This window comes from Taudactylus pleione, unplaced genomic scaffold (genome assembly GCF_031769625.1).
Source record: "Taudactylus pleione unplaced genomic scaffold, aTauple2 ptg001127l, whole genome shotgun sequence".
Lineage (NCBI taxonomy): Eukaryota > Metazoa > Chordata > Amphibia > Anura > Myobatrachidae > Taudactylus > Taudactylus pleione.
Window position 1 is genome coordinate 383,556 of NW_028285528.1, and position 27,919 is coordinate 411,474.

The following is a 27,919-nucleotide window of genomic DNA, read 5'->3' on the forward strand; positions in this document are numbered from 1 at the left end:
ATAGGTAACTCTCATTTGTCATTCCATGTGTGTGTGATTGCACATCATATACTGAGAGCATGTCTGTAATCACATTTATCTCCCTCTAATGTATTATATCATTACAGTGTGATACATAGACACAGGTAACTCTCATTTGTCATTCCATGTGTGTGTGATTGCACATCATATACTGAGAGCATGTCTGTAATCACTATATCCCTCTAGTGTATTATATAATTACAGTGTGACACATAGACATAGGTAACTCTCATTTGTCATTCCATGTGTGTGTGATTGCACATCATATACTGAGAGCATGTCTGTAATCACATTTATCTCCCTGGGTCCCTTCCATGTTTCCCCGATAATAAGACACTGTCTTATTTCTTTTTTGGTCAAAAAAACTCCATAGGGCTTATTTTAATTAACATTGACAGCAATTTCAATAAACAGGTAAGTGTGAACAAAAAAAATCTACCTTTATTCAAAAATGGTCATGTCATCTACTTCAACAACATCATCATAAGTTTCCATACCCCAATTTTCGGCCTGGATTTCTTGCACCTCCATTTCCTGCAGAAGAAGTGGATCCAATCTTCTCTCCTCTCCTCCACGGCGCTGCTGTAAATGATGCTGCCACGCACGCCAGCTGCCGCGCGCTCACTGTGAGAGATGAGACGCTGCAGCTGTGATTGGATGCCACTGTTAAGTCTTTAACAGCGGCCTCCATTTCATGCAGGGGGCGGAGCTGGGGGCATTTTAGTGTAGCGCAGGGATTGGACAAAATGGGGATTTTGTCAGGGCTTATTTTCGGAGAAACACGTTATTACATTATATAGTACTGTGGATTGAACTGAAGAACTTGGATTTGCTATGTAGTGCTGGGAAGCATACTGTAGGTTTCACACCAGGAGCTCAGGAACATCAGGTCATGCTGCAGCAATGGATATTGTTGTACTGACAACCAGCATGTGTTACAGGGTCTTTTATAGCACCAGGCTGAAACGGATTGGCTGAGGCAATTTGAGACTGCTGCTGGCTGGATGCACGAGTATCACCTGACCTGGCCCAGGATGGCTGTGCCCAGGTCCCGGGAAGCGTGAAAGCTGGCACGCAGCGCGTGTATGGATCTGCAGCAGAGGGACACAGGCAACAGCGGGGATGCTGCAGGCGTTTCTCCAGTGGAGGCCCCGCATTAGCAATCACGGGAGGAGCAGGCCGATGGCACAGAAGCACAGGAAGGTAAAGGTCTGGGGTGGAGGTCTCTGGTACAGTTTGTGACATTCTATAGGACTGATGACCCCTTTCACAATGCAGAATGTGGGTTGTACTGGGGATTTGTTAATGCCTACATCCCATGTAAGACCCCTTGCACAGTTACAGACCAACACCCCAATAATGCCAGGTCTGTGACAGTCAGGGTGAACTTTTATACACCCATGGAGGCTTCCTGATTGGAAAACGGGTACACTGGATGCAGATTATTTCAATCGGAGCCTTTTTTAAAACCTACTTAACCGGAGATAAATGCTCTGCAGACGCATCTTTGAAAAAGTGATGAAGAAAGAGTGAAAACAGTATTTTTAGTGGAATAAAAGTAGTCCCATCAAGTTTGGGGTATTTGAAAATGGATGGTAGCATAGTTTAATGTGTGTAATGTGAACTTTTAAAAGGCGTGAAAAAACACCCTGGTACATGCACCTGCAATGCCAAGACCTGCCTCCCCCATTACAGCCACCCCAGAAGAGCTGGCCCCCCATTACAGACACCCAAAAAAACCTGCCCCCCCATTACAGCTGCCCCAGAAGACCTGGCCCCCCATTACAGCCACCCCAGAAGACCTGGCCCCCCATTACAGATGCCCCAGAAGACCTGGCCCTCCATTGCAGCCACCCCAGAATACCTGGCCCCCCATTACAGCTGCCCCAGAAGACCTGACCCCCCCATTACAGCCGACCCAGAAGACCTGGCCCCCCCATTACAGCTGCCCCAGAAGACCTGGCCCCCCCAGTACAGACACCCCAGAAGACCTGGCCCCCCATTACAGCCACCCCAGAAGACCTGGCCCCCCATTACAGCCGCCCCAGAAGACCTGGCCCCCCATTAGACACTCCAGAAGACCTGGTCCCCATTACAGCTGCCCCAGAAGACCTGGCCCCCCATTACAGCTGCCCCAGAAGACCTGCTCCCACATTACAGATGCCCCAGAAGACCTGGCCCCCCATTGCAGCCACCCCAGAATACCTGGCCCCCCATTACAGCTGCCCCAGAAGACCTGGCCCCCCCATTACAGCTGCCCCAGAAGACCTGGTCCCCCATTACAGCTGCCCCAGAAGACCTGGCCCCCTAGTACAGACACCCCAGAAGACCTGGCCCCCCATTACAGCCACCCCAGAAGACCTGGCTCCCCATTACAGCCACCCCAGAAGACCTGGCCCCCCATTATAGCTGCCCCAGAAGACCTGGCCCCCCATTACAGCCACCCCAGAAGACCTGGCCCCCCATTACAGCCACCCCAGAAGACCTGGCCCTCCATTACAGCCACCCCAGAAGTCCTGGCACCCATTACAGCCACCCCAGAAGAGCTGGCCCCCCATTACAGCCACCCCAGAAGAGCTGGCCCCCCATTACAGCCACCCCAGAAGACCTGGCCCTCCATTACAGACGCCCCAGAAGACCTGGTCCTCCATTACAGATGCCCCAGAAGACCTGGTCCCCCATTACAGTAACCCCAGAAGACCTGGCCCCCCATTACAGCCACCCCAGAAGGCCTGGCACCCCATTACAGCCGCCCCAGAAGACCTGGCCCCCCATTACAGCCGCCCCAGAAGACCTGGCCCCCCAATACAGCCGCCCCAGAAGACCTGGCCCCCCAATACAGCCGCCCCAGAAGACCTGGCCCCCCAATACAGCCACCCCAGAAGACCTGGCCCCCCATTACAGCCGCCCCAGAAGACCTGAACCACCATTACAACCGCCCCAGAAGACCTGGCCCCCTATTACAGATGCCCCAGAAGACCTGGCCCCCCATTACAGACGCCCCAGAAGACTATTTAGCAAATTTGTAATTTTGACCTCCCACTTTGTACTTTTCTGCCCCGAACTTGTCATGAGTTTTTTGGGGTGTTCAGGTTTGTTTTTTCCTATTTTTGTGGCTGATTAGTCATTTGAGCGGGTGTACCAAGGGATCTAGGTGGTCGACCAACATCTGCACCCCAAAATATAGATTTTGCATTTTTTAAACATGACATTGAATGGAGAATCTTTTTTGCCTATTACATTGCACTGACTTTGTGCTTAGGCGAATTGGTCCCGGAATGTAATAAGGTGAAAAAACACACATAGGCGAAAAAGAGCAAATGGTGAGACTTTCAAATGTGGCAAATTTTGCCTTATCGCAAGTAATTGAATATTACTCATAGGGCCGTATTCAATTAGTTTTGCACCCGCAAAAAATAATCGCATACCGGACTTTTCGCCAGCATTGCGTGTTTTGGACGCAAATCTTATCGTGGCTATTTGCCATATTCAATTCAAGACCACGCGAAAACGGGACCCGACGAATGTGAAACAGGCGGAAAGTGCTGTCAGAAGTGGGGAAATTAGCCTCAACCCCCCAAACAGATGCACTAACATTGGGGATCAATATATCAATATAGCCCTAATAAAGCTATTTTGGGTACTTAAATTTCATGATTTCTTACTATTAGCGTCCTTGTAAAAGTGATGAAGAATGGCATTAAGCAGTATTTTTGGGAGAAAACAAGTAGTCCTGTCACATTTGGGGTACATGAAAATGGGTGCTAGCATATTTTAAAGTTGCTAAAGTGAACTTGTAAACAACTGCAAAACGCACCTGTTACAAGCACCTGCAATCCTAAAAACACCTCACCCGTCCTTGCAGACCCCCTAGAAGTCCATTTCGCTACTTTTTATGCTTGTACCCCCACTTTGAACTTTTTTGCCCCCAATTTCAAAGTACTGTTTTGGGGTGTTCTTATGTTTTTCCCTGATTTTTTTGACAGTTGTCCTCTGGGGGGCTGTCCCAGGGGTGCTGAATGGTTTCCAACCTTTGCACCCGGAATCTTTTTCGCCTATTCCATTGCATTGACTTTCCATGTATGCGAAAAGCGTCTGGAATTGAATACGGCCATAAGTTTCCTCCACGCGAAAAGCCGAGATCGGCGATACTTTTTGTGGATCTCGGCTTCTCACGTCTAATTTAATACGGGCCATAGGGTCTCTTTGAATACATATATTACAGTGCATACTTTAAATATTTTTTACCTTACCCGTATATGGCCCTACAGGTCTCAGGGATGATGATGCCCAATGACTGGGGTGACATTAAGGTTCCAAATTTAACATCAGCCAGGGTTAGGAAGCTCAGGGTAGCCACCAGCCTCTCCTCACCCGATATCGACGTCCGCATGATTGTATCCTGCCTCTGGATGACAGGGGCCACAAGCTTCAACAACTCCTGGAATATCACCTCGTCCATCCACAAGCAATTCCGCTAGTCATCCGGGTTATTCTTGAGCAGAAGAGGCATGTGGGACATGGTATCTCTCCATAGCAGCCACTCCATTGTCCAACAGGAATGAGGCCTTCTCCTCCTCTCATCCCTCCCTTTCAGACAAAAGCCTGACTCCTGCGTCAGCGACTATAACCCGATGGCATATAGGACCCATAGTAATAGCACAATATACAGGCAAGCCAGGAACAAAGAAGAGCAAATTAGCAATACAACAGCGTTCAGCAGGTATAAACCAGACCAAACTAGCCACAGAGCAAGAAATGCAGAGATTTAAAATGGCCGCCACCTTTTCAAGGGAAGTCGTTCAGCGATATTGTTGGTCAAAATCTCTACGTGTGTACGCACCATAAGTGTGATTTATAACCCTGAATCCTAAGGTGTACATATAAGGAGAGTGGGATTCATGTATAAAGAAACCTCTACATGTGTATAAAGCACCATGTAAGCTTATAGTAAGCATTCTGTTACCTTGTGAATTACACACGTGTGATTGAAGGTTTTCTTATTATCACCTTTGCTGTGTTAGTTCTCTGTGGGGCCGTCACCTGCATGCGTTTAGCCTGTACTCAGGGTGTGTTAGTGACTATCAATCAACTATCATTTTCTGATACAATTTCTGTATCATTTTGTTCCATATTCTCCAGCTGATGAACATTTGGCGTATCTGAGGGTACAATGTCCATTTTATTCTGGATGAAGACACGTCGCTTTGGCTGAAACAAGTTTGGCGCAAGATTTATTCCCCTTTTTTCCTTAATGTATATATATGTTTTACCAGATTTGGTGACTTGTATAAAGGGTTTGGTCCTACTGTAGCGCCGAATATCAGGTGTTTTTTATTTACTTGTTGTAACCCACAATCTCGTCATACATGGTAACTGAAGGCTATTACCAGGAATATAAGGCAGAGACAATGACCTGTCACCTGTATTAGAATTAAATAATGAATTCAGCTGGTTCATGAACAGACTGCAAGTCATATTCCTCTATAGTACTGTGACTGGTCTGCAGAACTATCTGTATGCATAATACTGTTAGTAGCGGACAGGTTGGGATATATTTATTAAAGGGAGAGTTTTAGAAGTGGAGATGTTGCCCATAGCAACCAATCAGATTCTAGCTATTATCTTCGAGAAGGTGCTAGTTAAATGCTAAGTCGAATCTGATTGATTGTTATGGGCAACATCTCCACTTCTAAAAGCTCACTTTGGTAAATATACCCCCTATAGTCACCTCAAGAGCATATAGGCTCTCATTCAGAGGCGGTCGCAAGAAGCGATCGCTCTCTCTGAATGAGGTCGGCCGCTTCTCTTTTTTAGTGCGGCCTCCTGGTTGCTAGTTAAGCTGTGGGTTACCACCCACAGCTTAGCGACCGACCAGGTTGATGGTCGCGATGGTGAAGACCATCGCGACCATCGGGGTTTGCGACAAGACCCTAAGGTTGGGTCTCGGCAACCGCAAGCCCCAGGGAGCTTCCTGCTCTGATCGAGCAGGAAGCTCCCCACTGACATCAATGCTGATGTCAGTGCGGCCGCCCACAAAATGGCATGCGTTCCTTAAGGAACACCTGTTTGTGAAACCAACCCCCTGCCCCGCCTACAAAACGGGGCGAGCTGTCGATCACCATCGACAGCGCTTGCGACCGGGTCTGAATGAGGGCCATAGCGTGATGTGTAACAGTGTGATGTGTGTATACCCCCTATAGTCACTCCAAGAGCATATAGTGTGATGTGATGTGTATACCCCCTATAGTCACTCCAAGAGCATATAGTGTGATGTGTGTATACCCCCTATAGTCACTCCAAGAGCATATAGTGTGATGTGTATACCCCCTATAGTCACTCCAAGAGCATATAGTGTGATGTGTAATAGTGTGATGTGTGTATACCCCTATAGTCACTCCAAGAGCATAGTGTGATGTATGTATACCTCCTATAGTCACTCCAAGAGCATATACTGTGATGTGTGTATATAGTCACTCCAAGAGCATATAGTGTGATGTGTGTATACCCCTATAGTCAGTCCAAGAGCATATAGTGTGATGTGTAATAGTGTGATGTGTGTATACCTCCTATAGTCACTCCAAGAGCACATAGTGTGATGTGTAATAGTGTGATATGTGTATACCTCCTATAGTCACTCCAAGAGCATATAGTGTGATGTGTAATAGTGTGATATGTATATACCCCCTAGTCACTCCAAGAGCATATAGTGTGATGTATGTATACCCCCTATAGTCACTCCAAGAGCATATATTGTGATGTGTAATAGTGTGATATGTGTATACCCCCCAGTCACTCCAAGAGCATATATTGTGATGTGTAATAGTGTGATATGTGTATACCCCCTATAGTCACTCCAAGAGCATATAGTGTGATGTGTAATAGTGTGATGTGTGTATACCCCCTATAGTCACGCCAAGAGCATATAGTGTGATGAGTAATAGTGTGATATGTGTATACCCCCTATAGTCACTCCAAGAGCATATATTGTGATGTGTAAGTGTGTGATGTGTATACCCCCTATAGTCACCCCAAGAGCATATAGTGTGATGAGTAATAGTGTGATGTGTATACCTTCTATAGTCACTCCAAGAGCATATAGTGTGATGTGTGTATACCCCCTATAGTCACCCTAAGAGCATATAGTGTGATGAGTAATAGTGTGATATGTGTATACCCCCTATTGTCACTCCAAGAGCACATAGTGTGATGTGTATATACCCCCTATAGTCACCCTAAGAGCATATAGTGTGATGTGTGTATACCCCCTATAGTCAACCTAAGAGCATATATTGTGATGTGTAATAGTGTGATATGTGTATACACCCTATAGTCACTCCAAGAGCATATAGTGTGATGTGTGTATACCCCCTATAGTCACCCTAAGAGCATATAGTGTGATGTGTGTATACTCCCTATAGTCACCCCAAGAGCATATAGTGTGATGAGTAATAGTGTGATATGTGTATACCTCCTAGTCACTTCAAGAGCACATAGGGCTCTATTTACTACAATCCGCATATTGAATGCGGATTGTAGTGTGATATTACCGAGTGAATTCGCATTGCGAATTCAGGTAATATCACAGGGATTTACTATAAATCCCTTGCAGGGACAGAGCTTGCGATAAAGCTCTGTCCCTGCGGATCCCATCCGCACTCTAGTCGCGGTATTTTCGGAAAAAATACCACGACTAAGAGCACGCACATACACCGACCGACCACCGCTACTACCCCTCCACCGACGCTAAGCCCCGCCCCCCGCGATCACGGACCCCCGCGACCCCCCCCTCCCCCCCCCCACGACCCCCCCTCCCTTCATTACACTTACCTGCATCCTCCTGGCCTCCGGTGGTCTTCTCCGGGCTTCCCGATCAGGTGATCTCCCATACTGCACTGGGGCCCGATCACCTGATGACCGGGCCCCAGTGCACTGTGGGAGACCAGCTGACCGGAGAGGAGCCATCACCGGAGGCCCGATCACCGGTCCCTGGATTCAGGTAAGTGAAAAAAAAAATGTTTAATTTTTTTTTTCTTTTTTTTACAGCAATCAGCTTGCGGTCTCTTTAGACCACATAGCTGATTACTGGTACCGGCTCCCGCCTCTGCTCTCCCCGTTAGAGCAGAGTGGGAGCCCGGTAACCGGGGGAGACCCTGGATAACGCCACCTCCAGGTGGCGTTATTATCACAGGGCTTCCCCCGGTATTTTTTTACAATTTATTTTTAGTAACTTGCACACAGATCACATTTCCCATTACAATTATGGGAAATGCGATCTGCTTTACTAAAAATAAGTGATACTGGGGGTTGGAGTAGAATTTTACTAATTCTACTCCAATTGCCCTGTAATAAATACAGGTGAAACTAAAATAATGTGAAAAGGGTGTGAAAACACCCTTTTTCACTTTATTTTAGTAAAAATAATGTTAAAAAATAGAGCCCTATAGTGTGATGTGTAATAGTGTGATGTGTGTATAACCCCTATTGTCACTCCAAGAGCATATAGTGTGATGTGTGTATACCCCCTATAGTCACCCTAAGAGCATATAGTGTGATGTGTAATAGTGTGATGTGTGTATACCTCCTATAGTCACTCCAAGAGCATATAGGGCTTCATTCAGACGCGACCGTACGGTCTACGACCGTACGGCCGCCTCGATGTTTGTCCAGTGCGCATGCGCACGAGGGAGCCGGCTCCTTCGTGCGCATGCGTGAGACCCGCTACGACCAACAGCGCCGGTCGTAGCGGGTCTCTTTCCAAAGGGGGCAAGCTGTCGATGTTAATTGACAGCTCGCCCCGTTTGGAAGGCGGGCCGGGGGGGTGGCAGCCTAAACGGAGGCGTTCCCATGGGAACACCTGCCCTTTGGGGGAGGCCCCACTGACATCACTAGTGATGTCAGTGGAGAGCTTCCGGCTCTGACAGAGCCAGAAGCTCTCCGGGGATTACAACAAGTGAGACCCTACCCTAGGGTCTCGTCATAAGCCCCGATGGTCTATAACCATCGCGACCATCACCCTAGCGGTCGTTAGAGCTGTGGGTGTTAACCCACAGCCTAACGACCAAAACAGAGGCGGCCGGTCAGGATGCAAGTGGCCGCCCAGTTTCTGAGCGACCGCTTGCATCCTCCGACCGCCTCTAAATGAGGCCCATAGTGTGATGTGTAATAATGTGATGTGTGTATACCCCCTATAGTCACTCCAAGAGCATATAGTGTGATATGTGTAATAGTGTGATGTGTATACCCCCTATAGTCACTCCAAGAGCACATAGTGTGATATGTGTAATAGTGTGATGTGTATACCCCCTATAGTTACTCCAAGAGCATATAGTGTGATGGGTAATAGTGTGATGCGTGTATACCCCTATAGTCACTCCAAGAGCATATAGTGTGATGTGTAATAGTGTGATGTGTGTATACCTCCTATAGTCACTCCAAGAGCATATAGTGTGATGTGTAATAGTGTGATGTGTGTATACCCCCTTTAGTCACTCCAAGAGCATATAGTGTGATGTGTAATAGTGTGATGTGTGTATACCTCCTATAGTAACTCCAAGAGCATATAGTGTGATGTGTGTATACCTCCTATAGTCACTCCAAGAGCATATATTGTGATGTGTGATATGTGTATACCCCCTAGTCACTCCAAGAGCACATAGTGTGATGTGTATACCCCCTATAGTTACTCCAAGAGCATATAGTGTGCTGTGTAATAGTGTGATGTGTGTATACCCCCTTTAGTCACTCCAAGAGCATATAGTGTGATGTGTGTATACCTCCTATAGTCACTCCAAGAGCATATATTGTGATGTGTAATAGTGTGATATGTGTATACCCACTAGTCACTTTAAGAGCATATAGTGTGATGTGTGTATACCCCCTATAGTCACTCCAAGAGCATATAGTGTGATGTGTATACCCCCTATAGTCACTCCAAGAGCATATAGTGTGATGTGTAATAGTGTGATGTGTGTATACCCCCAATAGTCACTCCAAGAGCATATAGTGTGATGTGTGTATACCCCCTATAGTCACTCCAAGAGCATAGTGTGATGTGTAATAGTGTGATGTGTGTATACCCCCTATAGTCACCCCAAGAGCATATAGTGTGATGTGTAATAGTGTGATGTGTATACCCCCTATAGTTACTCCAAGAGCATATAGTGTGATGTGTGTATACTCCCTATAGTCACCCCAAGAGCATATAGTGTGATGTGTAATAGTGTGATGTGTATACCCCCTATAGTGACTCCAAGAGCATATAGTGTGATGTGTAATAGTGTGATGTGTGTATACTCCCTATAGTCACTCCAAGAGCACATAGTGTGATGTGTAATAGTGTGATGTGTATACTCCCTATAGTCACTCCAAGAGCATATAGTGTGATGTGTAATAGTGTGATATGTGTATACCCCTATAGTCACTCCAAGATCATATAGGCCCTCTAGATACAAGCGGTCACTCTGAATGAGGGCGGCCGCTTATGGTGTGAGGTGCGGCCTCCTGGTCGCTAGCTAATCTGTGGGTTACCACCCACCGCTCTAGCGAGCGACCAGGTTGATGGTCGCGATGGTCAGGACCATCGTGACCATCCGGGCTTGAGACGAGACCCTAAGGTTGGGTCTCGGCAAGCGCAAGTCCCAGTGTGATGTGTGTATACCCCCTATAGTCACTCCAAGAGCATATAGGGCCTTATTCAGAGTTGGTCGTAGGATGCAAGCGGTCGTTCTGAAACAGGGAGGGCGATTGCATCCTGAACGGCCTCCTCCATGTCGGTCATTAGGTTGTGGGTTAACACCCACAGCTCTAATGACCGCTAAGGGTGATGGTCGCGATGGTCGTGACTATCGGGGCTTACGACGAGACCCTAAGGTAGGGTCTCATCAACCTTAAGCCCCAGGGAGCTTCCTGCTGTTTGAGCATGAAGCTCCCCACTGACATCACTGATGATGTCAGTGGGACCGCCCCGAAATGGCAAGCGTTCCGTTAGGAACGCCTCCGTTTGGCCGGGCACACCCCGGCCCGCCCAGCAAACGGGGCGAGCTGCCACTCAACACCTCCTTGAAGAAGGCACCTGTGCCGAAACGTGTTGGAGACCTTCACATCAAACACGACACCGATCCAGGCTGACCTCCACTAAAGATCCCCATCCCCACCAGGGACCACCAGTGCTGAAAGTTCTCAGCCCACCCGTCTGCTGGTCCGCACCGCTCACACCTCCAGTGATCGGCTCCACCCCGGACCAGCCTCTCTCCCCCCCTGCTCCCAGGCATGTTCAGCAACTCACTCCTGGCCAGGGTTGTCTCCACCGTCGATCCCCATTTCCATGAGGGACCGTCAGTGATAAGACCACCCTGCACATCCGACCGCAAGTCCGCCCAGCCAACATCACCAGTGATCAGCTCCATCACGGTCACACTTTCCACATCCCCCCTCCCTGGCTTTTTTTGAATCAGTATCCCGGGCAGACCACCCCCCAGGGGTGGTCCTAGCACACACGCTGCAACCCATCCACACCTCTGGCTCTGCACCACCAGCGGCACGACCAAGAGCCAACTTCAGCTGCATACTCCGGTCGCTGACCTCCGCAGACCAATCAGAACAGCCGTGCACCTGCAGCACACCAGCAACACGCTGATCCAGCTCACCAACAAACCTGCAGCTTCCAACCTATCTGCAACGGCCGCAACGTCGACCTACATCACCAAAACAAAAAACCTACCGGTAGGTAAGTACTGCCAAGACTCACACCAACACGCGGGACGCCGCACAGGTGTTCCAACCCACTCTGTAAATCCCCCCACCCCCCGAGACTTCCTAGACTGTTGACCATAGGTCCAGCAGGGGTGACGTGCAAGGTCACTGAACCGCATGGGAAGGAGCCCCCTAAAAGGGTCCACCTACCTCCCCAGTCTCATCACCACTCATCACTGAACCCCACCCACCTGCCCGGGATCTCAACAGGGCAGCATTGTGACTACTCAATAAAAGATTTTGTTTTGCCCCAAATTACTGTGTCTTGCTGGCCTCATTTTGATCCTATTTCATTCCCCTTTTCACATTACTCCAAACTACACTCCATACCCAATCACACCCTCCTTCTCACTCCCAAAACACCACCACCAACAGAAGAAACATTCCAATTAACACCACTCACAAACACACACAAGTCATCACCATCACCACTACTAGCAGGAAGAGCGCACCTTACCCCCCCTACCCCCATACGTTTTCACTGCGGGAAAGGTACTCCCACACAAAGGTGCAGCACCCCGAAACCACAACACACCACCCCCTGGTCAATGAGAGCGCAGTTCTACCGCTCATCTTCATATGTCACTCAACATCAACAGCTCGCCCCGTCTGCTACGAGACCCCTAATGACGGATCACCCGTCGTTAGTCAGGTCTCGCGCATGTGCACAACGGAGCCGGCTCCATCGTGCACATGCGCACTGGAGCAACATCGACCTGGTCGCGAGCTCGTAGAGCTAATGACAGGGTCTGAATAAGCTCCCTAGTGTGATGTGTAATAGTGTGATATGTGTATACCCCCTATAGTCACTCCAAGAGCATATAGTGTGATTTGTAATAGTGTGATATGTGTATACCCCTATAGTCACTCCAAGATCATATATTATTACATTTTATTTATAGGGCACCACAAGTGGTCCGCAGTGCTGTACATACATTAAAGGGTACACAGTATATTACATTACACTACAGTAACCAAATTATAAACATAGCCCAAGTAACAATTAGCAACACAATTCTCCATACACAATATGGCTGGGAAGGAGACGGCTGTCAAAGTGCTAGAGAAGAAGGTTGTGAGACAGTGGGGAGGAGGACCCTGTTCCTAGGAGCTTACAATCTAGGTGCACATAGGCCCTGATTCACACCCGCTCCCTGCCGCAGGCAGCTCACAGGGTCTGTGTGTGGGCGTGTTGTTTTTTTTTTTGTCTGGCCACTCGCAAAGCTGTGGGAGACCATCGTTCTTGCAACAAGACCCTGTGGTAGGGTCTCGGCTACCGCAAGGCCGAGTGGACTTCCTGCTCTAATAGAGCAGGAAGTCAACTACTGACATCAGTAGTGATGTCAGTAGGGCCTCCACAAATGGCAGGCGTTCCTAAGGGAACGCCTACATTTGTGCAGCCACCCCCCTCCCCACCTACAAAACGGGGTGCACCATCGACAGCCGCCCCGTCTTGTACCGAGCCCCACAGTGACTGAGCTGCAGTTGCTGGCCGGGGCTCACGCATGCCGGACATGGCACATGCGCAGTGGGGTAAGATCGAGCCGCTTGCGAGCGTCTCTGAATCAGGCCCATAGTGTGATATGTGTATACTCCCTAGTCACTCCAAGAGCATATAGTGTGATATGTGTATACCCCCTATAGTCACTCCATATAGTGTGATTTGTAATAGTGTGATGTGTGTATACCCCCTATAGTCACTCCAAGAGCATATAGTGTGATATGTGTAATAGTGTGATGTGTGTATACCCCCTATAGTCACTCTAAGAGCATATAGTGTGATGTGTAATAGAGTGATGTGTGTATACCCCCTATAGTCACTCCAAGAGCATATAGTGTGATGTGTAATAGTGTGATGTGTGTATACCTCCTATAGTCACTCTAAGAGCATATAGTGTGATGTGTAATAGAGTGATGTGTGTATACCTCCTATAGTCACTCCAAGAGCATATATTGTGATGTGTATACCTCCTATAGTCACTCCAAGAGCATATAGTGTGATGTGTAATAATGTGATATGTACATACCAAAAGTCCATAATGAAACAACTCTTTAGACTAGATAATCAGCGCTTATTGCCGTAACTGATGTCCATAAAGACAACTGACTGCTAATTATTTTATTCTGTTTGGGCAATTTATCTCATATAATAGATGTGTAATAGATCATATAAAACAGCTATGTGGGGATTTGCCATTCCTGTAGGAACTACATGTATGATAACCGGCACCAATTGGTAGTAACCAGATAGGCTTAGACATCTGATTTACAGATGAAAGGCTTAATCTGTACTCTGTACTATTATGGGACCCTAGATAATACAGATCATTATATATACTGACAGGTCATACGTTACTGGGACACTGGTTGTTGAGCACACAATTGTATAGAATGTTACTATTAGTGGAACCCATTTATTATTGGCTCTCTGGGATACATTGTACCAGATGACTCATGCAGATAGGGGGGAAATGGCTGCTGTTAATACATCACCAACACACATATTAGGAATACCAGCAAATGTTGCTCATTGACTATATATTTACAAGAAGCCAATATAGGAATAAGCATATAAATAATATACAGCAGCACACTTTGAGCTTATCACATTTCTTTCTTTAATTCACAATATTTATGTCACAACTCTCGGATAGATTATGGATGCGGCCCGTATTTGTGAATTTACTAGACCTATGCCTGAGGCGCGGAGTCTAATGTGCCGGCGGTATTCACCAGGGACCCTCGCAAGAAGGTATGGACTTGGCTGCGTCCGACACACAGGTCGTGGCCCTCAGGATAGGTTCCCTTATACAGGTGCTGGTAAACTCCGGATGCAGTGGAGTAGACGTATTGCTTAGTCGACAAGCCGGGTCAGAACCAAATGGACTAGACGGTACCAGAGAGCAGGCGTAATCAGGTCACAGGGGATAGCCAAAGTCAAAATCAGATGCAGTACCAGGGGTCACAAAATGAAGCCAAGGTCAGGAACAGGTCACCGACTATCACAGGAATGCTGGAGTATGGGAAATGAGCCTATACTCTGGCACCTATGTGCTGCCAGAGTCTCCCTCTTATAGGGAGTACTTGAATTCTCGCGCCAAACACAATTAACGTTTGGTGTGCCTGCCCCTTTAAATCCAGAACAGGACGGCGCGCGCGCTCCTAGGAGAGCCGCGGCCGCCTGTCACAGCCACCGGGGGGAGCTGGAAGCATCGGCAGCAGGCGCCCTGGACTCCTCGCCCACTGCCTGACAGACCAGTGTCACCGAACCTGGTAAGTGTACCCCGGAGTCTGGCGCACTGTGACAATTTACACATTTTAGTTGTTACTTTATTCTTAATCAGATTTCACTGACAATGTTTAACAACATTTTATTGTAAAATAATAAAAGTTATGTTATAAAATAATCTTGTATGACATTATAAAACTTGTTTTCTTCTGTTGGTATACAATTACAATGGTTGTCATAGGTAGAACCCCCTGAGATATTATGGAGATACAGTAACTTGATAAATATGGAACATCTGAATTTATAATTCCTACTATACTTGTGCATAAGTATTTCCTTTCCTCTATTCTCTTGTTGTATAAGCCAGTACTGCTGCAAACTTAATTAATACCCATCAGGTCATGGATATTTTATGTATTTTATGATGCACAACAAGATTTGCTTTCTGTGTAAAACATTTACCACAGTCAGAGCATGGAAATGGTTTTTCACCTGTGTGACTTCTCTGATGTACAACAAGATATGATTTCTCTGTAAAACATTTCCCACACTCAGAGCATGGAAATGGTTTCTCACCTGTGTGAATTCTCTGATGTGTAACAAAAGATGATTTATATGTAAAACATTTTCCACACACAGAACATGAAAATGGTTTCTCACCTGTGTGACTTCTCTGATGTGTAACAAGATATTTCTTTGTATAACATTTCCCACACTCAGAGCACGGAAATAGATTCTCACCTGTGTGACTTTTCTGATGTGTAACAAGATCTGATTTCTGTTTAAAACATTTTCCACACTCAGCATGAAAATGGTTTCTCACCTGTGTGACTTCTCTCATGTACAACAAGTTGTGATTTCTGTGTATAACATTTCCAACACTCAGAACATGAAAATGGTTTCTCACCTGTGTGAGTTCTCTGATGTTTAACAAGATCTGATTTCTGTGTAAAACATTTTCCACACTCAGGGCATCGAAATAGGTTCTCACCTGTGTGATTTCTCTGATGTATAACAAGATATGATTTCTGTGTAAAACATTTCCCACACTCAGAGCATGGAAATGGTTTCTCACCTGTGTGAGTTCTCTGATGTATAACAAGATCTTTTTTCTGTGTAAAACATTTCCCACACTCAGAACATGGAAATAGCTTCTCACCTGTGTGACGTCTCTGATGTGTAACAAGATCTGATTTATGTGTAAAACATTTCTCACACTCGGAGCATTGAAAAGGCTTCTCACCTGTGTGATGTCTCTGATGTCTAACCAACTCAGATTTATATGCAAAACATTTCTCACACTCAGAGCATGGAAATGGCCTCTCGCCTCTTTGACGTCTCTGATGTGTAACTGACTGACGTATAGAACTTTTACCAGATTCAGAACAAGATAATAGTGTATCACCTTTATGAGCTGTACTGTGTGTAGTAATATCTGAATTATTAGGAGAACATTCCTCATGCTTAGAGGGATCAGATGACATATGCACACTGTGAAGTGCTGGATGTATATTTAGGGTAATGGAGTTTTCTCCTGGAGAATTTTGTCTGATGTTCTTATCTTCTATTTTAAAATCTGGCGACACAATGAGATCTCCCTCCGACATTTTTCTGCTTGTGCGCCCATCTACAGGAAACAAATGTATGAGAACAGAAATAACTGTTTACATTGGGGTGCAAATGTTCTTGGATGTCTAAGTGCTTTCTAAAACTTAACATGTCTAAGACTGAGCTGATCATCTTCCCACCATCAGGAGTCCCCTCACCTCTCTCAATTTTACTATCCATCGACAACCTCACCATCTCTTCTAACTCACAAGTCTGATGTCTTGAAAATATCCTTATCTCCGCCCTCTGCTTCAATTCCCACATTCAGTCCCTCTCCCAGTCTTGCCATTTCCAACTTCGAAATATCTCAAGGATCAGACTCTTACCCACACAGGAGGCAACTTAAACCCTCATCAAATAACTGTTCATCTCTAGACTGGACTACTGTAACCTCCTCCTGTGTGGCTTTCTCAAAACCCATATCTCTCCACTATAATTTGTCCTCAATGCTGCCGTGTAATCTTCTCTAAACTACCGCTTCTACCTCCACTCTCCCAAAGGTCCTATACTGGCTCCCCATCACTTTCAGAGACCAATTCTAACTCCTCTCACTCACCTATAAAGCCCCCACCCAACCGTCTTTCCCTACATCTCCAACTGCATCTCCCTCCACTCTCCCATCACCCACTTGCCTCTTACAATTCCTGGCACCTCACCTCTCAACTCATTATATCCTCCAACTCCAACACTTTGCTGCGCTGCTCCCCACCGCTGGAACTCTCACCCTCTCCACCTCTCTCCAAAGCATCACACAGACTCTCAAAACTCACTTATTTAATAAAGCTTCCCTGCTCACATTCTAACCCACCTCTCTATGCTCCTCAGTCACTGTCATCCCCCTCTGTGTCACCCCATGTCTGTCAGCCCCTACACCTATAGAGAGCAGGGCCCTCTTCCCATTTGTACTTTCCCTTCCCTGACCTATATTCTTGCCTCCTCTCCAATACTAACAATGGCACCAAACCATTGGGCTCAGCCCGTGCTGCTTCTGTGGTTACTGTGACTGTATAAGCTGCAGTGTTGTTATAGCTGGTGTCCCATGTGCTACAATGTTTTGTACTGTAAGTCTTCTGCACTATTCCCTTGTTAGGCTTGCAATGTGTTCTGTTTATATACTGTGTAAGGCAATGCTGAACCCATATAAATAATGATTAATAATAATACTATTAGTCCATGATGTATAATTTGAATTTACAAACTACTGTACAGCTCATTTATTACAATAATAACTGTACATACAGCAGATATGGCTCCTGCTGCACAGATAAAATACAACACAACGGGGTTACCAAGCCGACGGCATAGACCTAGCCACAGTGACATGTGGTGAGTAACATTCCCCAAGCTTACACATTGCCCAGCTACTATCATGGGACAGGAAACCACATAAGCCAGTGACACTGGGCAACCAGTCACTTCTCTCACACACACTGGAGACGTGGAAGCACAGTTAAGGTGCCAATACACTAGACGAGCTGACAACGACTGCACAATTGGTACATTGTAATCGTGCAGTTGTTTCTCAGTCTGTGATGAGCCTGCACTGAATAAGCAGTCGTTCAGTGCAGGCTCATCAATCATCTGCAAAATGCTCAACCTGACGATATCGTCAAGTTGTCCAGCATGTTTGCCCGATGATAGATGTCAGAAACGACCAGCGCGCATCGCTGGTCGTTTCCGACTTTAAAGTGCCTGATTCGCAGACGATTTGCAAGCGGTTATCGTGCAATCATCTGTCAAAATCGTCTAGTGGATGGGCACCTTAACTGTGTACACTAGCAGCATGTCCCGGCCACCGGTTACACTACTCACAGGTCTCCAGGTGGACACAAAGGTGACAAACGACAACAATGGGAAATGGCCACTATATGTCCCCCTGGTCACACTCAGGTGCCACAGTCCCATTGTCACAGTCACACTACTATTATAGGATGAATCATTAAATGTAGAAAAGCATTGGTGGAATCACTGTGCAATAATAAGTGTGTGCTTATAGCTTTGTGTGTATGTGTGTGTGTATACATGGAGTTTGTTGTGATGTGGGAGTTTATGGTTTTATAGTGCAGGGAGGAGACTGGTCAGATCTCTGGGCTGGTAACACACAGTGACATGATGTGAGGAGGAGAGCAGGAGTATAATAGGGGCTGATGGCTCCTGATGTATGAGATACACCAGAGAGTGTGGAGAGGAGACTGGTCAGATCTCTGGGCTGGTAACACACAGTGACATGATGTGAGGGGGAGAGCAGGAGTATAATAGGGGCTGATGGCTCCTGATGTATGAGATACACCAGGGAGTGTGGGGAGGAGACTGGTCAGATCTCTGGGCTGGTAACACACAGTGACATGATGTGAGGGGGAGAGCAGGAGTATAATAGGGGCTGATGGCTCCTAATTCTGCCACTGGGCAGACATATTTTACTTATTAGTTTGTACTAACAGAGGAGGGTGTAGGATAAGAGATTGTTGTAGTGACTGAGAAAGGAGAATATGTGACTCTTTCCTGTAATAAGTGTTTATTACTCACCTGTGCTAATATCTGTAGGAATTTCCTCCTCCTTACACTGCTGATCACCCATCACATACTTCTCTTCTTCTCCCTTATTATCAGTCACATACGTCTCTTCTTCTCCCTCTATATCTTCTGCCTTCATATCAGTCACATACGTCTCTTCTTCTCCCTCTATATCTTCTGCCTTCATATCAGTCACATACGTTTCTTCTTCTCCATCTATATCTTCTGCCTTCATATCAGTCACATACGTCTCTTCTTGTCCATCTATATCTTCTGCCTTATTATTAGCCAGACCGTCAACCTAGGAAACCCAAAAATAGTAAAAATAAATAAATACCTTCTCTACACATCATAAAGTGACAGCCGCTGTGTTATATTGGTGAGACCCTAAATCCCATCTACCTGATGCTCCTGTGGGGCCCTGTGATTCTCCTCTGTAAAATCCTGTGAATAAAGAGGACGGGGACATCTCTCTGGGGTATTTCTGTTACTGGGTCCATCTGTAGGCGAAACACAGTGACTGAGTACATTGTATACATGTCATTATCAGGTGATGTGTGTATATAGAGGTCCCCCATACCTGCTCTCCTCTGTACAATCCTGGGAATAAAGAGGACGGGGACATCTCTCTGGGATATGTCTGTTACTGTGTCCATCTGTAGGAGACACACAGTGACTGAGTACATTGTATATAGGTGATGAGTGTATATAGGAGGCCCCCATACCTGCTCTCCCCAGTACAATAAATGACAGTCTCCTCTTATCCAGTGATGTGAGGGGCTGGTGATTCTCCATCATCACATCCTTGTACAGACCCCTGTGTTCCTCTATACACTCAGTGTTAAACTGGGCATACACTATACAATTTTCTGTTAGATATCTGTCCAATCTGGCAGGTTGGAATGAAAACCTGGTAATGTATGGGAGCAAATGACAGTCGATCATATGGTTTTAAACACTGAAAAAAGGACAAAAAAATTTGTTCAAATTGGTTAAATTTGTGTGTTTTAACCAATTTGTCTGAACAACCATTTTTGGCTATTTTCCAGTGTTTTTGAGCAAATGGACGATTGTCATTTGCTCCCATACCTAACCAGGTTTTCATTCCAACCAGCCACATTGGACAGATATCTAACAGAAAATTGTATAGTGGATGCCCAGTTTAACACTGAGTGACCAGTAAGTTTCCCCTTTCCGCTTATCCATAGAGCCCTAGTCAGTGTCTGTCAGAGGCTCCTATGACCCAGCCTCATAAGGCTCCTCAGAGGCCATCACACAACTCTGTACTGCATAAGGTTACACCAATGCTCCTCTCCTGGCCGGGGGTCTTATTCCTCCCAGACACAGATTTGGTGCAATTTCACGTGAACAAACACATTAATTAGGGGTGTTTTGTTTTACATTTATTCCAGAAACTGAGTCTGTGACTATACTGAGGTCATACAGATAACAGGGGTGTGAGGGGAGAGTACACAGGAGAGCAGAAGGGGTGCAGATATGGGGAGAGGGGAAGTAACGTAAGAATACAGAGCACACAACAGGGGGTGTAACAGCTGTACAGAGGTGTCAGTAACACAGCGGAGGGGGAGGGAACAGAAGAGGTTAATAACACAGGGATAGGACAGCAGGAAGCCCAGGGGACACACAAAGGGTTACACAATACAGAATCCCATCAGTCACTCTGCACAAATGATGAAATGACAAATGGCCGCACCTCAGATGTATGTTACATGTGTGACCAGCCTGCCGGCCGTGTGTGTTGAGCATAGGGTGGGGTGAGACATGTCCTGGGGGATAGTCAGTGACACTCTGAGGATCTGGGGACTGTCACAGCCACTGGCTGTCTCTGAGAGAGTCTCTATTGCTCAGGATAACAAGACGCCCTGACAGTCTCAGCTCAGGGAGTGCTGCCCTTTGTTACATGTCTGTGTCCACTTTTGAATTATTAAATGGTCCAATTCATACTCCACGGTTGTTATTCTGTATATAGGAGAAAAAAAACACTCTCATAGTATAATACCAGAGACAATTTATTACTACATATAATGGACACACATAAAAATGCAAAATTATATCAAAGGAGTTCAAAGTGGGCTTAACTGAGAAAGTCACGACGTCAAGTGACAGAGGTCCCGGCTTCCTCAACGCGTTCTATATCTTACACCGTTTAGGTAGGACTTCGTCAGGAGGATTTTATGTGTGTGTCCATTATATGATGTAATAAATTGTCTCTGGTAATATACTATGAGAGTGTCTTTTCTCCTATATACACAATTACGACCGTGGAGTATGAATTGGACCATTTAATAATTCAAGAGTGAGATACAGAGATCTTTAGGATCATATAATACATGCTGTTATTTTAGCACATTACGGTACGCATATTAAATGTATATGGTGCGTGCACATTGGATAAACATATCACGCTATGAGGCGCATGTCTACCACTTTTTGTTTTGCATGACTATTTGGAACCATACAACAAAGGTCTACTTGGAAAGATACGAGCTGCCACTGTTGGTATCGGGATCATAGTGGAGGATTATTCTATTGAACAGAACTTCTGCCTGGTTGAGCGCTGTGACTAGTACCTATTCACTTGGAAAAAAAATTATATTATATTATATTATATATATATATTTATAATATATATATATATATATATATATATATATATATATATATGAAAATACAAAAGGTGAGAACGAGCGTCTTATAGTATAGTAAGTTTTATAATTGAATGCACACTTCTGTTAAATTACAAAGCGTACCGTGTGTGCCTAATAAACAGGCATATAATGATGTGTTCCTGGTCCGCAATTATACGTTCCTTTTTAGTGTAGAACTTCCCTCCGGGTTTAGGATGGTTAATACAGCCACAATATTTATGAAAGTAGAAGAGGTGAGATCAAGCGTTTTATAGTGTAGTAACTTATACTATCAACCGCACACTTATAATAATTTACAAAGCGTACCGTGTGTGCCTAATAAATAGGCATGTATTGATGTATCCTTGGTCAACACCCTCACGTCCCTTTATAATGTGGCACAATTAATTCACTCCAGGTGGGATTATAAATAGGGAGAAAAGGATGCTTGCATAGTGTAGTATATTAAAAAGTTTTTTAATTACACACATATAACACAAAAAAAAACAATTACAATTTAAAGATGATTTTAAAGGTTATCTGTTTGATATAGCAGTCCCAGATAGCGGGGGTCACCACAGCCTCAACGCGTTTCGTCCCTACTGCCTCTGCGGCTGGACTTCGTCAGGAGGATATTTGCAATACAAGTGGAGAGTATTCAAACATATATACCTTGTCTAATTAGTCCCTATTGTGTTACAAAGATCACTTCATTTTTTCTTTGCTCACGAGTTTTGTATGAAGTGATCTTTGTAACACAATATAACCATAGAGAGAAAGAAATAAGAAGCATTTTCAACAAACATTGGGATATATTGAAAACTGATGGAGTTTTGAGCAAAGTGCTCCAAGATAGACCAAGAATGGCCTTTAGAAAAGCAAAAAATTTAAAAAATCATCTGGCTCCTAGTAGTCTAAAAGCATTGGAAGACAAACCTCAACAATGGATACAGAGAAGTAAAGGCTTTTTCAAGTGCAACAGCTGCAATGTTTGCAAATTTGCCGATAATAATAATAGTACTTTTTGGAATTCTGACAATACGGTATCTTATAAAATTAAAAGTCTTATGAACTGTATGACGACATGGGTAATATACATGATTGAATGCCCATGTCACCTTAAATATGTTGGTAGAACGAAAAGGAACATTAAACTAAGAATACAAGAGCATGTGAGGGGCATTAAAAATAAAACTGATAACCATTCCATACCGAAACATTTTAGCAAGTATCATAATGCCGATCCAACAGGACTAAAATTCAAAGCAATAGAAAATGTATACCTTAGTGAAAGAGGAGGGGATAGGGAAAAGAAGATATCTCAAAGGGAGATGTTTTGGATTTTTACCCTTAATACCATGGTTCCCCACGGATTAAATGAAATGTACGAAATCACCCCCTTTTTGTGAATTCCCTGCACTTTTACCTCCATCTTTCTAGCACGTATTATTGCTTATTGGGTCATTTCTGACTGGTTGTTTTATTACTTTTCATATTAATATTTTAAGTTATATTATTCTATTTTTTATTCGATCATCTGGGTAATGCTAAAAAGTTTTTATGTATGTATTTTATAGATAATTTATTATACATTATTCAAATATTTGTATATTTATTGATTTACTTTTGTTGTCAATTGATTAATGATTATATTTATTGTAAAAGATTAGTCTTTAGGGCCAGATAATCTGCTATAATATCTGTTTAAATATACCCTGTAATCATCTTTACATGTTGTAAGATCTGCACAGAAACTATAGAAAAATGGCCACCACTAGTGTGAATCTACAACAAAATGGCCGAATTTCCGGAGACGTTTTTTCCTATGCATAAGTATAGGGGAACTGGGAGACTTCTAAGCTAATGGTCTCTCGTGCTGACATCTCGCGGGTGGTTTATAACATTATCCCGCGATTGCGCGAGGTACCGAGACTCCACTGGAGTTACACTTAGCAGAGATTTAAGCTCTGCATATACAGCGGGAAGTCCCGCGATATTCACGAGTGCCGCGCATGCGCAGTAAGATCCAAAATGGCGACCGAACCTCCGAAAACCGGATGTGCCATTTATGGGCAATAGGGACTAATTAGACAAGGTATATTTGTTTGAATACTCTCCACTTGTATTGCAAATATCCTCCTGACGAAGTCCAGCCGCAGAGGCAGTAGGGACGAAACGCGTTGAGGCTGTGGCGACCCCCGCTATCTGGGACTGCTATATCAAACAGATAACCTTTAAAATCATCTTTAAATTGTAATTGTTTTTTTTTGTGTTATATGTGTGTAATTAAAAAACTTTTTAATATACTACACTATGCAAGCATCCTTTTCTCCCTATTTATAATCCCACCTGGAGTGAATTAATTGTGCCACATTATAAAGGGACGTGAGGGTGTTGACCAAGGATACATCAATACATGCCTATTTATTAGGCACACACGGTACGCTTTGTAAATTATTCTAAGTGTGCGGTTGATAGTATAAGTTACTACACTATAAAACGCTTGATCTCACCTCTTCTACTTTCATAAATATTGTGGCTGTATTAACCATCCTAAACCCGGAGGGAAGTTCTACACTAAAAAGGAACGTATAATTGCGGACCAGGAACACATCATTATATGCCTGTTTATTAGGCACACACGGTACGCTTTGTAATTTAACAGAAGTGTGCATTCAATTATAAAACTTACTATACTATAAGGCGCTCGTTCTCACCTTTTGTATTTTCATAAATTGTGGGACCGCACAACAACGATCCTTTTGGAGAACTGAGAGCAGCCACCGTGACAACGGGATTATAGTAGAACACTAACCAATTCATCAAAGGATTGTGATGTTTACAGACTCCATATAGGAACTAGCGCTACTATCAGTACCCTTTGTATACTATACATATATATATATATATATATATATATATATATATATACATACACATTATACCTATTATATGTTATTCCCTGACCATTCATTGTGGTTATTACTCTGCAGCTATATGAATAGGACACCACTGATTGCTCCCCCTGTATAATAATAGTAACAGGACACCAAAGGCTGCTCCCCTTATATAATAGTACCAACAGGAAACCTGCACCCACTGTACGGTATTGCACAACAGACCGCTTCCCCAGTAAAGCAGGGCACCACAGGTATCTCCCCTTGTATAGGAGGAAACCACAGGCCACTCCCCCTTTACAATAGGGCACCACAGGCACTCCCCCCCTGTATTGTAGGGCACAGCAAACCGCTCCCCTCCACTGGCTACTCCCCTGTATAGTAGGACATCGCAGGCTGTTCCACTTGTATAGTAGGACACCGCAGGCTACTTTCCCTGTATAGTAGGACACCGCAGACTGCTCTCCCTGTATAATAGGACACCGCAAGCTGCTTCTCCTGTATAGTAGGACACCATAGGCTACTCCTCCTGCATAGTAGGACACCGCAGGCTGTTTCCATTTGTATATTAGGACAAAGCAGACTGCACCTCCTGTATAGTAGGACACCACAGGCTGCTTCCCCTGTACAGCAGGAAACCGCTGGCTGCTCCTCATGTACAGTAGGATTCCTTAAGCCACGCCCCCTGTATAATAGAACACCGTACGCTACTCCCCCGTATAGCAGCACACCCCAAGCTGCTCCCCCCGTATAGTAGCATGCTCCAGGCTGCTCCCCCCATATAGTAGCACGCCCCAAGCTGCTCCCCTGTATAGTAGCATGCCACAGGCTGCTCCCCTCGTATAGTAGCACGCCCCAGGCTGCTCCCCCCATATAGTAGCACGCCCCAGGCTGCTCCCCCCGTATAGTAGCACGCCCCAGGCTGCTCCCCCCGTATAGTAGCACGCCCCAGGCTGCTCCCCCCATATAGTAGCACGCCACAGGCTGCTCCCCCCGTATAGTAGCACGCCACAGGCTGCTCCCCCCGTATAGTAGGACGCCACAGGCTGCTCCCCCCGTATAGTAGGACGCCACAGACGGCTCCCCCCGTATAGTAGGATGCCACAGGCTGCTCCCCCCGTATAGTAGGATGCCACAGGCTGCTCCCCCCGTATAGTAGGATGCCACAGGCTGCTCCCCCCATATAGTAGGACGCCACAGGCTGCTCCCCCGTAGAGTAGGACGCCACACGCTGCTACCCCCTGTATAGCAGGACGCCAGAGGCTGCTCCCCCTGTATAGTAGGATGCCACAGGCTCTGCCCCTGTATAGTAGGACGACACAGGCTGCTCCCCCTGTATAGTAGGACACCACAGGCTGCTATTCCACCTCACACTGCCATCTACCCCACATGCCTCCAGCTTCCTCCTCACACTGCCATCTGCACCACATGCCCCAGCTTCCCCACCACACTGCCATCTAACCCCCATGCCCCCAGCGCCTTCTCTGACCTTAGTCTCTTCCAATGCAGCCTGCAGGACCCGGGGACTCTGTGTGTGAGCGGTCACATGGTCTGATCCCATGATCCAAGGCTACCTGATGACGTCAGAAGAAATGAACCAATACCCTGCCAATCACACCCAACTTCTCGGCTGCGCGTTCCACCTTACTTCCGGGCTGTGCGTTCCACCTTACTTCCGGGCTGTGCATTACACTTACTACTGAGCAGTGCGTTCCACCCTACTTCCGGGTTGCACAGTCCACTTTACTTCTGGGATGTACGGAACGTACACCCTACTTCCGGGCTGTGCGTTCCACACACAGGAAATATGATCTCACCCATTGCTGCAGCTTCCGGGTGTCCGCCCACAGTATCCAGCAGCAGCAGGTAACAGTGTCCTACTATACAGGGGGAGCAGCATGTGGTTTTCTGTGTTTATTATTATACAGGGGGAGCAGCCTGTGGTTTCCTGTGTTTATTATTATACAGGGAGAGCAGCCTGTGGTGTCCTGTTATTATTATTATTATTATTATTATTATTGTACAGGGGGAGCAACCTCTGGTGTCCTGTTATTATTATACAGGGAGAGCAGCCTGTGGTGTCCTGTTATTACTATTATTATGCAGGGGGAGCAGCCTGTGGTGTCCTGTTATTACTATTATTATGCAGGGGGAGCAGCCTGTGGTGTCCTGTTATTATTATTATTATTATTATTATTATTATTATTATTATTATACAGGGGTAGCAGCCTGTGGTGTACTGTTATTATACAGAGGAGCAGCCTGTGTTGTCCTATTATTTTTATACAGGGGGAGCAGCCTGTGGTGTCCTGTTATTATTATACAGGGGGAGCAGGCTGTGGTGTCCTGTTACTATTATACAGGGGGAGAAGTCTATGTTGTCCTGTTATTAATATACGGGGGGAGCGGCCTGTGTTGTCCTATTATTATTATACAGGGGGAGCGACCTGTGGTGTCCTGTTAGTATTATGCAGGTGGAGCAGCCTGTGGTGTCCTGTTATTATTATTATTATACAGGGGGAGCAGCCTGTGGTGTCCTGTTATTACTATTATTATGCAGGGGGAGCAGCCTGTGGTGTCCTGTTATTACTATTATTATGCAGGGGGAGCAGCCTGTGGTGTCCTGTTATTATTATTATTATTATTATACAGAGGGAGGAGCCTGTGGTGTCCTGTTAATATTATTATACAGGGGGAGCAGCCTGTGATGCCCTGTTATTATTATTATTATACAGGGGGAGCGACCTGTGGTGTCCTGTTATTATTATACAGGGGGAGCAGCCTGTGGTGTCCTGTTATTATTATACAGGGGAGCAGCCTGTGATGTCCTGTTATTATTATACAGGGGGAGCAGCCTGTGGTGTCCTGTAATTATTATTGTTGTTATTATTATTATTATTATTATTGTTATACAGGGGAAGTGACCTGTGGTGTCCTGTTGCTATTATTATACAGGGAGAGTGACCTGTGGTGTCCTGTTTATTATTATTATTATACAGGGGGAGCAGCCTGTGGTGTCCTGTTGTTGTTGTTGTTATTATTATTATTATTATTACTATTATTATTATTATTATACAGGGGGAGTGACCTGTGTTGTCCTGTTATTATTATTATTATTATTATTATTATTATTATTATTATTATACAGGGGAGCAGCCTGTGGTGTCCTATTATTATTATTATTATTATTATTATTATACAGGGGGAGCAGACTGCAGTGTCCTGTTATTATTATTATACAGGGTGAG

The 27,919-nt window shown here is 45.3% G+C and overlaps 1 pseudogene across 1 annotated transcript in view; it reads right to left on the reverse strand.

The window, feature by feature from the left end:
• Positions 1-15,353: 15,353 nt before the first annotated feature.
• LOC148453576 (uncharacterized) overlaps positions 15,354-27,919 on the reverse strand; it is a 62,496-nt pseudogene continuing 49,930 nt past the window's right edge. Inside the window, exons 6-7 of the transcript XR_015874902.1 lie at positions 15,828-16,331; positions 15,354-15,580 (exon numbers count right to left, since the gene is read on the reverse strand). The product of XR_015874902.1 is annotated as an uncharacterized LOC148453576 (transcript). The remainder of the gene's footprint in view (positions 15,581-15,827; positions 16,332-27,919) is intronic.